Source organism: Ornithorhynchus anatinus, chromosome 5, assembly GCF_004115215.2.
Source record: "Ornithorhynchus anatinus isolate Pmale09 chromosome 5, mOrnAna1.pri.v4, whole genome shotgun sequence".
Classification (NCBI taxonomy): Eukaryota; Metazoa; Chordata; class Mammalia; order Monotremata; family Ornithorhynchidae; genus Ornithorhynchus; species Ornithorhynchus anatinus.
The window spans coordinates 53,101,907-53,114,746 of record NC_041732.1 but is presented as its reverse complement, the minus strand read 5'-3'; the positions used below and the strand labels follow the sequence as shown (position 1 = coordinate 53,114,746).

Genomic DNA, 12,840 nt, shown 5'->3' with positions numbered 1-12,840 from the left:
AAATGCCAACATTACAATTATTATTATTATTTTTGTAGAAAAATGATCCGGGCAGCAGAGTGAAGTACGGGAGTGGAGGACACAGGGAGTTAAGCAAGGAAGCTGATATAGTAATCAAGGCAGGGTAGGATAAGGGCTCGGACTTGCGGTAGCTGTTTGAATGGAGAGGAAAGGGAGGATTTTAGCAATTCTGTGAAGGCTGAACTGACAGGATTTCGAGATGGATCGAATATGTGGGTTGAGTGAGAGGCAAAATGGAGTCCAGGCCTAAAGCCCTATCACACTCCACCCCTTGGCATCCTACCACTCATTAATCGATTCATTCGATCGTATTTACTGAGCATTAACTGTGTGCAGAGCACTGTGCTAAGTACTCCTAAGGGCTCTGGTCACCACAGTTACTCTTGTTCACTTGAACAAGATGGTTGCGAGGCAGTAAAGCAGGCTTAGAGGCAAAACAGCTTAGAGGGGATGGTCTAAAGAGAAGGGACAAATGCAAGGCCCTGATCATTTTGCTTCCACACCAGGGAATGTATCTACTAATCCTGTAATATTGTACTCTCCCAAGCCCTTAGGCACACAGTAAGTGCTCAGTAAATATGATTGATTGATCTACCCCAGTGTTAAGAAGGGTGCTTGGCACATATTAAGCGCCTAACAAATACTATCATCGTCATCACCTCCTCCTGGGACTACTATTTTGGGAGACAGTGTGGTATAGGAAGGAGTGTGGGAGCAAAAAACTGGGAATAGGAATAAATCCTGAACTTTACTGCCACTGACTTGCTGGGTAACCTCGGGCAAGCCCCAACCTCTGGACCAAAATTCCCCTATTTTACAATGGGGAGAGTAAAGTCTGTGCCTTCCTGTTTCATGGGAATTCTGTGGGGGGCCCTGGGTACAAGCTTCCTCCGAGGGATAGGAGGTCAGTAAGAGCCTCTGAGGCAAGTCACTGACAAAGAAAGAAAGCAAGAGTAATAAATGGAGAAAAGGGAGGTGAATCAATTAGTCAATCAAGTGTATTTATTGAGTGCCTACTCTGTGCAGTACATTGAGAAGCATCAGAGAAGCAGCATGGGCTTTGGAGTCAGATGGGTCATGAGTTCGAATCCCAGCTCTGCCACTTGTCAACTGTGTGACTGTGGCCAAGTCACTTAACTCCTCTGTGCCTCAGTTACCTCATCTATAAAATGGGGAATAAGACTGTGAGCCCCATGGGGGACAACCCGATTCCCCTGTGTCTACCCCAGCGCTTAGAACGGTGCCCTGCACATAGTAAGCGCTTAACAAATACCAACATTATTACATTGTACTAAACATTGGGGAGGGTACAGTATAACAGAGATGGTGGACGAGTTCCCCGCCCACGAGTAGCTGACAGCTTAGAGAGAGAGAAGCAGAAATCTTCAGCCCTGGCAGGACAAGAGAGAGAGCTTACGGAACCTAGAACTTTGCTCTGGGCAAAGGTAGGGGGCTCGGGATTTGGCCCACAGTCGATCAGCCAAGAGTAGTTACTGAAACCTTATTTGGAACAGAACACACTACCGAGCACTTGAAAGAGTTCAACAGAATAAGTGGACACGATTCCTGCCCTCCAAGAGGGAGAAGGACACTAAAATAAATTACAAGGTAGGGGGAAGTAACAAAGGTGAAATTTCCTCCATTCTGGGATTATCGGCCCTGCATTCCCTCCAACGAAACTACAGCCCCGCATTTCCTCGAACCTGAGTTCGTGCTTGGATTTCCTTCTCAAGGGAAAACCCCTCACCCTGCCTGTGCCCGGGGCCCTTGAAGTAATATTGTTTCTTAGAAGGAAACCCCAACAAATTAGGCTATTCCTAAGAACCACGACTCCCTCTCAGGGTCGCACCTGGAGAGTTTCCAGTCCTCTACCAGTCTCGGCTACGGGAGGGAGCGTCAAGCAGAGGCCCGTCCATTCCATTCCTAGCTTGGGCAGAGACTAGCGAGTGGAAGGCGGTCCGCTACAAATCAAGACTCAGCCCTGTTGGGCAGCGGCGGCATGGGAGAGAATCAAGGACAGAGACTCGAGTTTACTGCATGGAAGGAGGCAGCGGAAAACCACTTCCGGATTTTGACCAAGAAAACTCGATGGATACACTACCGGAACGGTTATTAATAATAATAATAATAATAATGTTGGTATTTGTTAAGCGCTTACTATGTGCAGAGCACTGTTCTAAGCGCTGGGGTAGACACAGGGGAATCGGGTCGTCCCACGCGGGGCTCACAGTCTTAATCCCCATTTTACAGATGAGGTCACTGAGGCACCGAGAAGTTAAGTGACTTGGCCAAAGTCACCCAGCTGACAAGTGGCCGAGCCGGGATTCGAACCCGTGACCTCTGACTCCAAAGCCCGTGCTCTTTCCACTGAACCACGGGTTGCAGATGGAGAGCGGGGCGTTCTAGGAGAGGTGTGTCCATGGTGTCGCTATGGGCTGGAGACGACTCGACTGCATAAGACAAGAGCCACCAAAGGTAGACAGGCCCCTGACATAGTATCTTGGAGAATAATAATAAGGTTGGTATTTGTTAAGCGCTTACTATGTGCCGAGCACTGTTCTAAGCGCTGGGGTAGACACAGGGGAATCGGGTCGTCCCACGTGGGGCTCACAGTCTTCATCCCCATTTTACAGATGAGGGAACTGAGGCCCAGAGAAGTGAAGTGACTTGCCTACAGTCACACAGCCGACAAGTGGCAGAGCTGGGATTCGAACCCATGAGCCCTGACTCCAAAGCCCATGCTCTTTCCACTGAGCCAGGCTGCTTCTCCAATATAATAATGTTGGTATTTGTTAAGCGCTTACTATGTGCAGAGCGCTGTTCTAAGCGCTGGGGTAGACATAGGGGAATCGGGTCGTCCCACGTGGGGCTCACAGTCTTAATCCCCATTTTACAGATGAGGGAACTGAGGCCCAGAGAAGTGAAGTGACTTGCCCACAGTCACACAGCTGACAAGTGGCAGAACTGGGATTCGAACTCATGACCTCTGACTCCAAAGTCCACGCTCCTTCCACTGAGCCACGCCGCTTCTCACTGAGCCACGCCGCTTCACGAAACAGACCAAATGAGCAATCACACAGAGGGTCCTGCTGTCAGATCTTTCTACTGGACTAGCTGCCTGTCTCGACTAAGCTAGGTGGCGGTTTCGATGTTTAAAAGCAATTAAGAGAAGTTCGTGCGTTCATTCAATAGTATTTATTGAGCCCTTACTATGTGCCGAGCACTGTACTAAGCGCTTGGCTATTACAATTCGGCAACAGATAGAGACGATCCCTGCCCAGCGACGGGCTTACAGTGAGAATGTGTCTACCGACTCTGTTATACTGTGCTCTCCCAAGAACTTACAATAGGACTCTGTGCACAATGAGTGCTCAATAAATGCGATTGATTGATTGACTGATGGAAACCGGCTGAGGCTTGATGCCAGAAGAAAGGAATGGGGTTCGCACATATTTGAGATGGTGCAAGTAGACTTTGGGCAGTTATGTGGAACCAAAAACGTCATCCATTAGAGGTCAAATGAGCCAACCTCTCACCACCCAAAAATGTTTTGTGTACATCAAGGATTGAAAATTCCCTTTCTTCACCCGACTTCAAAGTACTACATGACAGGGTGATGGATTTATAAAGTTACAGAGAAGCAGCGCGGCTCAGCGGAAAGAGCCCGGGCCTGGGAGTCGGAGGTCAGGGGTTCTAATCCCGGCTCTGCCACTTGTCAGCTGTGTGACTTTGGGCGAGTCACTTCACTTCTCTGGGCCTCAGTTACCTCATCTGTAAAATGGGGATGAAGACTGTGAGCCCCATGAGGGACCGCCTGATCACCTTGTATCCCCCTAGCGCCTAGAACAGTGCTTTGCACATAGTAAGCGCTTAACAAACACCAACATTATTATTATTATTATTATTATTACTCTGTCGTACATGCCTCTCTGGCATTCGATTCTCCTCTACTTTTCTCTTCCAATAATAGTATTTTTTGAACATACCCTGTGTGCAAGACAGTGTACTAAGAGCTTGGGAAAATGCAATATAAGTAGATGAACGTGATCTTGAACCTAAGTGCTGAGGTAAATGCAACACAGTCAGATCAGACACAGTCCCTCTCCCCCATAGGCAAGGAGGGAGAGAGAAGAGGAATTCAATCCCCGTGTTACAGGTGAGGAAATGGAGGCCCACAAAAGAGAAGTCGTTTGCCCACGGTCACAGAGTTGGCAAGAAGAGGAGCCGGGATGAGAATCCAGTTCCCCTAACTCCTAGGCCTGGGCTTTCCACAAGGCCTCACTGCCTCTCAATATGGCAAGTCCGTCCCTGATGAAGGTGTGGTTATTTGCTTGGAGGAGAAAGACGAAGATCTGGGAAACGTTGTGGAGGAGAAACTAAAGGATTTAGGAACAGACTGAATGTGGGAGTTGAAAGAAAGCAAAGGGTCAAGGATCTTCTCTACCCCAGCCTCAAAGACCAGCACTGCCTCAGGAGCTTCCGAGACTCGTTTTTCAAAACACTTCTAAAAGTTACCTCCTCCAGGAAACAGAAAACTAATAATGACATTTATTAAGGGCTTACAATATACCAAGCACCGTACTAGGCCCTTAGGTGGATACCTGATAATCAGATTGGATGCAACCGCTGTCCCTCGTGGGGCCGAAAGCCTAAGGAGGAGGGAGAACAGGTATCGAATCCCCATTTTACCGATGAGCAAACAGGCAAGGGGCAGTAAAGTGACTTGTCCAAGGTCACACAGCAGACTATTGGCAAAGCCAGAATTAGCACCCGGATCCTCCGACTCCCCGGCCCGGGCTCTATCCTCTAGTTCATGCTGCGTCTCCAGCATTCTCTGACCAACCCCCAAACCTCCCCAGTCATGTCATCAACTAGCAGCTCAGCAAGAAAGTATTTTCCAGTGATTTTGTTGCTATTTCTTCCCTTAGAGCTTGTATTTATACCCTCATCCCTGACTGTGGCATATTAACCAATTTCTGCTTACCCCTTCTCCTCGAGGGCAGGGCTTCCAGGGCCTCGTGGGAGGAGGATAGTGCAGTGAATAGAGCAAGGGCCTGGGAGTCAGAAGGTCGTAGGTTCAAATCCCGGCGCCACCATGTGCCTGCTGTGTGACCTTGGGCAAGTCATTTCATCTTTCTGGGCCTCAGTTACCTCATCTGTCAAATGGGGATTGAGACTGCGAGCCCAATGGAGGACAGGGGCTACGTCCAAACCTTTCGCTAGTACTCACCCCAGTGCTTAGTACAGTGCCTGACACATAGTAATCCTTAGCAAATACAATTATCGTTATTATGAACATTGTTTTTAGAGCAGGGGCCTTGGAGTTAGAAGGACCTGGGGTCTAATCCGGGCTCTGCCACTTGTCTGCTCTGCAACCTTGGGCAGGTCATTTCACCTCTCTGGACCTCAGTTGTCTCATCTGGAAACTGGGGATTAAGACTGTGAGCCCCGCGTAGGATTGGTTTGTATCTCATCCAGTGCTTAGAATAGTGCTTGACACATAGTAAGCGCTTAACAAATGCCATCGTCATTATTAGGACAATTACTTGGCATCTTCCCCAAGCACCTAGCAACAAGGTACACACTCACTAGGAACTGTTGCTGCTCAATAATCAGTAACATTTTTTGAGCACTTACTATGTGCAGAGCATTGGAGATTCAAGCTCTTCCTTCTAAATGGTAACCTCCATTCTTTATGGTATTGGTTAAATGCTCCGCGTCAGACCCCATTCTCAGAGCTGGGTACGCACAAGCTAATCTGGTTAAGCACGGTCCTTGTCCCACACGGGGCTCGAGGTCTCCATCCCCATTTTACAGATGAGGTAACTGAGGTGACTTGCTCCAAGTTACACAGCAGGCAAACGGAGGAGCCGGGACTAGAACCCAGGTCCTTCTGACTCCGAGGCCCGTGTGGGTCTGTCCACTAAGCCACACTGCTTCTCGGGGGAAAGGAGGAGGTGTAAGCTTTTCCCTCTAGATGGTTACCTCTTTGTGGGCAGGATAGGTATCTACCAACCCTGTTGCATTTTACTCTCAATCTGCACAAGGTAAGCACTCAATAAATACCACTGATGGATTGATTTACCTACCAGAAACCTGTAATGGGACTTGCAGAGCTATCAAGCAGTAAATGAGATTTATTCAGTTCTTCTAGACCCAAAATACTGTACTGAGCACCTGGGAGAACAGTGCAAAAATCAGAACACTGTACTAAGTGCCTGGAAGAAGAGTGTAAAAGCAAAACCCAGTTTCCCTACCCTCAAAGAGATTGCAGAATATTGGGGACGATGGACACAAATTTGTATGAATACTGTCATGGGAGCATCTGAAAGAACAAAAATGTAAGCACCTATGGTACATATGTTCTACATGCATGTTACACATATGTTAAGATGAAGTAGCAAAATAAATAACTGAATAGGCATATATATGTAAGTTCTGAAGATGGGCATAAATACCAGAATATTGTGATATAGTATTTACTCTTTTGTGTTGCACTGACACGACAGAGCATAAATAATAATAATGACTATGGTATTTGTTAAGTGCTTAATTATGCGCCAGGCACCGTGCTAAGCAGTGGGATGGATACAAGCAGATCCGGTTGGACACGGTCCCCGTCCCACGTGGGGCTCACAGTCTTAATCCCCATTTTACAGGGGAGATAACTGAGGCCCAGAGAAGTGAAGTGACTTGCCCAAGGTTACACAGCAGACAAATGGCGGAGCCTGGATTTGAATCCATGACCTCGTGACTCCCAGGCCCGTGCTCTAGCCATTATGCCATGCTTCTTCTCATGCTGTTGTAAATATCAAGGAGACAGGGATGGGGTTGTTCCTGCCAAAGTGTGCAAATTGTAGAAGCAATGTGGCCTAGTGAAATAATAATAATAATAATGATGATATTTGTTAAGCGCTTACTTTGTGCCAAGCGCTGTTCTAAGCGCCGGGATAGAAATGAGGCGATCAGGTTGTCCCACTTGGGGCTCACCGTTTTGATCCCCATTTTACAGATGAGGGAACTGAGGCCCAGAGAAGGGAAGTGACTTGCCCAAAGTCACCCAGCAGACAAGTGGCGGAGCCGGGATCCGAACACACGACCTCTGACTCCCAAGCCCGGGCTCTTTCCACTGAGCCACGCTGCTTCTCCGTAGGAGCACAGGCCCAGGATTCAGACGACTTTGGTTCTAATCCCAGCTTCACCATTGCCTGCTGTGTGATCTTGGCCGAGACACTTACCTTCTCTGGGCCTCAGTTTCCTCAACTGTAAAATGGAGATTCAATACCTGCTCTCCCTCCTACTTGGACTGTGAATCCTATATGGGAAAGGGACTGGATTCATCCTCCTTATCTTAAAACTATGAGAAGCAGCATGGCTCAGTGGAAAGAGCCCGGGCTTTGGAGTCAGAAGTCATGGATTCGAAACCCGGCTCTGCCCCTTGGCAGCTGTGTGACTGTGGGCAAGTCACTTCACTTCTCTGTGCCTCAGTTACCTCATCTATAAAATGCGGATTAAGTCTGTGAGCTCCACGCGGGACAACCTGATTCCCCCGTGTCTACCCCAGCGCTTAGAACAGTGCTCTGCACATAGTCAGCGCTGAACAAATACCAACATGTTTATCAACATTATTATTAATACAGAGACTGGTGCACAGTAAGCAAAAACCACAACTATTATTGGAAAAGAAGCATGAATTTTTTTAATATGGTATTTGTTAAGTGCTTACTGTGTGTCAGACACTGTTCTAAGCGCAGGGATACATAGAGAAGCAGCGTGGCTCAGTGGGAAGAGCACGGGCTTTGGAGTCAGAGGTCATGAGTTTGAATCCCTGCTCCGCCACTTGTCAGCTGTGTGACTGTGGGCAAGTCACTTCACTTCTCTGTGCCTCAGTTCCCTCATCTGTAAAATGGGGATTAAGACTGGGAGCCCCACGTGGGACAACCTGATTCCCTTGTGTCTACCCCAGCGCTTAGAACAGTGCTCGGCACATAGTAAGCGCTTAACAAATACCAACATTATCATTATTATTACAAATTCAGTAGTTTGAACAGAGTCTTTATCCCAACATGGGGCTCACACACTCCACTCTTCTACCGGAGAAGCGGTGTTGCCTACTAGCTAGAACACGCCTCATGGGAGTTAGAAGGACCTGGGTTCTAATCCCCACTCCGCCAGTCATCTCCTGTGCGACCTCGGGCAAGTCGCTTCACTTCTCTGAGCCTCTGTTCCCTCATCTGTAAAACGGGGATTAGGACTGTGAACGCCACGGGGGACGGGGACCGGGTCCAACCTGATTTTCTTATAGCCACCCCAGCGCTTAGTTCAGTGCTTGGCACATGGTGAGTTCTTTAACGAATACCATTATTATTACCGCCATTATTACTATTCACTCTACTCGCCGTGCCTCGATCTTATCTATCTCAATGCCAACCTCTAACCCACATCCTGCCTCCGTCCTGGAACTCCCTCCCTCTTCCTATCCAACAGTTGTTTGCTCTCCCCACCTTTTAAAACCTGATTAAAGGCAAATCTCCTCCGAGAGGCCTTCTCTGACCAGAGAAGCAGCGTGGCTCGGTGGAAAGAGCACGGGCTTTGGAGTCAGAGGTCACGGGTTCGAATCCCGGCTCGGCCGCTCGTCAGCGGTGCGACGTTGGGCAAGTCACTTCACTTCTCGGGGCCTCAGTTACCTCAACTGTAAAATGAGGATGAAGACTGTGAGCCCCACGTGGGGCAACCTGATTCCCCCGCGTCTAGCCCGGCGCTTAGAACGGCGCTCGGCACATAGTAAGCGCTTAACAGATACCGACATTATTATTACCAACATTATAAACCTTCATCTCCTCTTCTCCCACTCCCCTCCGTCATCCTTGCGCTAGGAGAAGCAGCGTGGCTCGGTGGAAAGAGCCCGGGCTTGGGAGCCAGAGGTCATGGGTTTGAATCACGGCTCTGCCACCTGTCAGCTGGGTGACCGTGGGCAAGTCACTTCACTTCTCTGTGCCTCAGTTACCTCATCTGGAAAATGGGGATTAAGACTGTGAGCCTCTCGTGGGACAACCTGATGACCCTGTATCTACCCCAGCGCTTCGAACAGTGCTCTGCACAGCGTAAGCGCTTAACAAATACCAACATCATCGTTATTATGTGGGCCCTCCTTCGGTCCCCATAGCATTTATGAGCATATCCATAATTTAAGGTATTCATTGATATTAATGTCAGTCTCTAGAGTGTAAGCTCGTTGCGGCCAGGGAATATGTCTGCTTATTGTTCTGCTGTACTCTCCCAAGCGCTTAGGACAGGACTCTGCACAGGGTACACGCTCAATAAATTCGATGGAGTGAATGATAGATGCAAATTGGAGGGAGGAGGATTTAATCCGTATTTTATAGATGAGGTAACTGAGGCACAGGGAAGTTAGGTAAGAAGCAGCATGCCCTAGTGGATAGAGCTCGGGCCTGGGTGTCAGAAGGACCAGAGTTCTAATCCCAGCTCTGCCATATGTCGGCTGTGTGACCTTGGGCAGGTCACTTCACTTCTCTGTGCCTCAGTTACCTCATCTTGTAAAAATGGGGATTAAGACTGTCAGTGGGACGGGGCTGTGCCCAACCAGATTTGCCTCTATCCACCCAGCACTTAACACAGTTCCCGGTTCATAGTAAGCATCAAAATGCCACAGCTATTGTTGTTATAAATATCATTATCGTGTGACTTGCCCAAGGTAACCCAGCAAGCAACTGGCAGAGCCGGCCTTAGAACCCTGATCCTCTGACTCCCAAGCCCAAGCTCTCCCCACTAGGCCACATTGCTTCTCAAAAAATGGACCTGGCCCCCAGCACGGGTGGAAGAGATTCCCTCCCAAAGACCCACACATGGATGCAGCCTCCCCTACCGCCGGGGACAAAGCTCTCCTACGGGCATAATAATAATAATAATGTTGGTATTTGTTAAGCGCTTACTATGTGCCGGGGCACTGTTCTAAGCGCCGGGGTAGACATAGGGGAATCGGGTCGTCCCACGTGGGGCTCACAGTCTTAATCCCCATTTTACAGATGAGGGACCTGAGGCCCAGAGAAGTGAAGTGACTTGCCCACAGTCACACAGCTGACAAGTGGCAGAGCCGGGATTCGAACCCATGACCTCTGAAGCCGGGCTCTCCCTAATCCAGCTCCGCCGGTGGGACAAGTGAAGAGAGTGGAGACCCCCCCAGCTACTGCTTCGGGAGGGGAAACGGACCAACCAAAAAACCAGGGGGAACCAGCGAACGCATCAGATTGGCAGTGACGCCCGGCACCAGGACAGGATTCTAGTACGTTCAATTCAGTAGTATTTATCGCGCGCTTACTATGTGCAGAGCACCGCACTAAGCGCTTGGAACGGACAAATCGGTAACAGATAGAGACGGTCCCCGCCCTTCGACGGGCTCACGGTCTGATCGGGGGAGACGGACGGAGGAGAACGATGGCGATAAATAGAATCTAGGGGATGAACATCTCATGAAAACAACAGCAAATCAATAGGATTCAGGCGACGTATTTTTCATTAACAAAATAGGACATCACACAACCACAGCAGCTTAACTCCTGTCAAGCTGTTCTCCGGAAAGGTGTGGTTCGGTACAAGCAGAAGTTGCCAGAGGACCGTGACCTGAAGTGATGAGGAGACCAGCGCCAGGCACCGGAAAACAGCAAAACTCACGAACGCGGATGGAGCCTTGGCGTTGTGAATCTGTGGTGTGGTCGACGCTGTCAGTCTTTTCAGACACACGCCACCCTCATAAGTAAATGAGACAGGCTGTTAGGCCTAAGCCACCTAATAGGAAAAGAAAAGAGCCAGGCAGTTTTCGATCCCACCCAGAGCGTGACATGGTCAGGTAAGGCTTCTAATTCTAAAAATCCCGTGTCTCAATTCCCATTGAAAATGTGGGAATCTTCACAGCGTGGCTCGGTGGAAAGAGCCCGGGCTTGGGAGTCAGAGGTCATGATTTCGAATCCCGGCTCTGCCACTCATCAGCTGTGTGACTGTGGGCAAGTCACTTAGCTGTGTGACTGTGGGCAAGTCACTTCACTTCTCTGTGCCTCAGTTACCTCATCTGTAAAAGGGGGATTAACTGTGAGCCTCACGTGGGACGACCTGATTACCCTGTATCTACCCCAGCGCTTAGAACAGTGCTCGGCACATAGTAAGCGCTTAACAAATACCAACATCATTATTATTATTATTAATACCTTCTCCGTGCCTGTTACCTCATCTGTAAAATGGGGATTAACTGTGAGCCTCACGTGGGACAACCTGATTCCCCTGTATCTACCCCAGCGCTTAGAACAGTGTTTGGCACATAGTAAGCGCTTAACAAATACCAACATCATTATTATTATTATTAATAACTTCTCCGTGCCTGTTACCTCATCTGTAAAATGGGGATTAACTGTGAGCCTCACGTAGGACAACCTGATGACCCTGTATCTACCCCAGCGCTTAGAACGGTGCTCGGCACATAGTAAGCGCTTAGCAAAGACCAACATTATTATTACTATGTTTGCAGACTCTTGAAGCCTTTAAAACTCTTTTTTTTTATAGGTTTCCTTTTTCTTTCTTCCTCTTTTCACATCCACAGCCCTTCTCTTTTTAGCCTATTCTCCTTCGAATTTATTCCTAGGTCTGAATTTCTTTTTTTTTTTTTTTTTTTTAAATAACTTCCCCCTTTTTTCCCCTCTCTCACACACAGACACTCTTTACGCACAAGCATACTCTTTCACACACAAGTGTATTTGTGTTTCACTCATATAAGCGTGCTGATTCACACACAGGTGTGCTTGTGTCACACATACACACACACAAACATGCTTCATCACACATTTTTGCCCCTTAAACACTTTTGATATTCCCCCTTCTCCCCGAGCCGCAGCGCTTACGAACCTATCGAGCTGTAAATTATCTTAATATCTGTCTCCCCCTCGTCCATAAGCTTCTTGTACGCCAGGATTGTCTAAACCCATTCTTTTGTACTGTACTCTCTAGAGTCCAGTGCTTTTCACACAGTAAGCGCTCAATAAATATCATTTATTGATTGGGTCACCCACCTGAGCATGCTCATTCCTACACAGGTGTTCTCATACCCAAAGCATGCTCAATCATGCATTCAATCGTATTCATTATTAAAAATAATAATGATGGTGTTTGTTTAGCACTTACTATGTGCCAAGCACTGTTCTGAGAGTTGGGATAGATACGAGGTAATAATCAGCTTGTCCCACGTCGAGCTTAGAGTCTTACTCATTCACTCCTTCCATAGTATTTATTAAGCGCTTACCATGTGCGGAGCACTGTACTAAGCGCTTGGAATGTACGAATCGGCCCCAGGTAGAGACGGTCCCTGCCCATTGACGGGCTCACAGTCTGAGAAGCAGCGTGGCGCAGTGGAGAGAGCACGGGCTTTGGAGTCAGGGCTCATGAGTTCGAATCCCAGCTCTGCCACTTGTCGGCTGTGTGACTGTGGGCGAGTCACTTCACTTCTCTGGGCCTCAGTTCCCTCATCTGTAAAATGGGGATTAAGACTGTGAGCCCCACGTGGGACAACCTGATTCCCCTGTGTTTACCCCAGCGCTTAGAACCGTGCTCTGCGCCTAGTAAGCGCTTAACAAATACCAACATTATTATTATTATTATTAATCGGGGGAGACGGACAGACAAGAACAGTAGCAATAAAAAGAACCGAGGGGATGAACATCTCATTAAAACAACAGCAATAAATAGAATAAAAAATGGAATACTCCCATTTTACAGTTGAGGCAATCGAGGCTTGCACACACAGACTCGCCCTAG

At 48.3% G+C, this 12,840-nt stretch overlaps 1 non-coding gene across 1 annotated transcript; it reads left to right on the top strand.

The window, feature by feature from the left end:
• Positions 1 to 1,852: 1,852 nt before the first annotated feature.
• On the top strand, positions 1,853 to 1,990 carry LOC114812633. The gene has a single exon (XR_003760284.1). It is a non-coding gene; the product is annotated as a small nucleolar RNA SNORA7 (small nucleolar RNA).
• Positions 1,991 to 12,840: the final 10,850 nt, after the last annotated feature.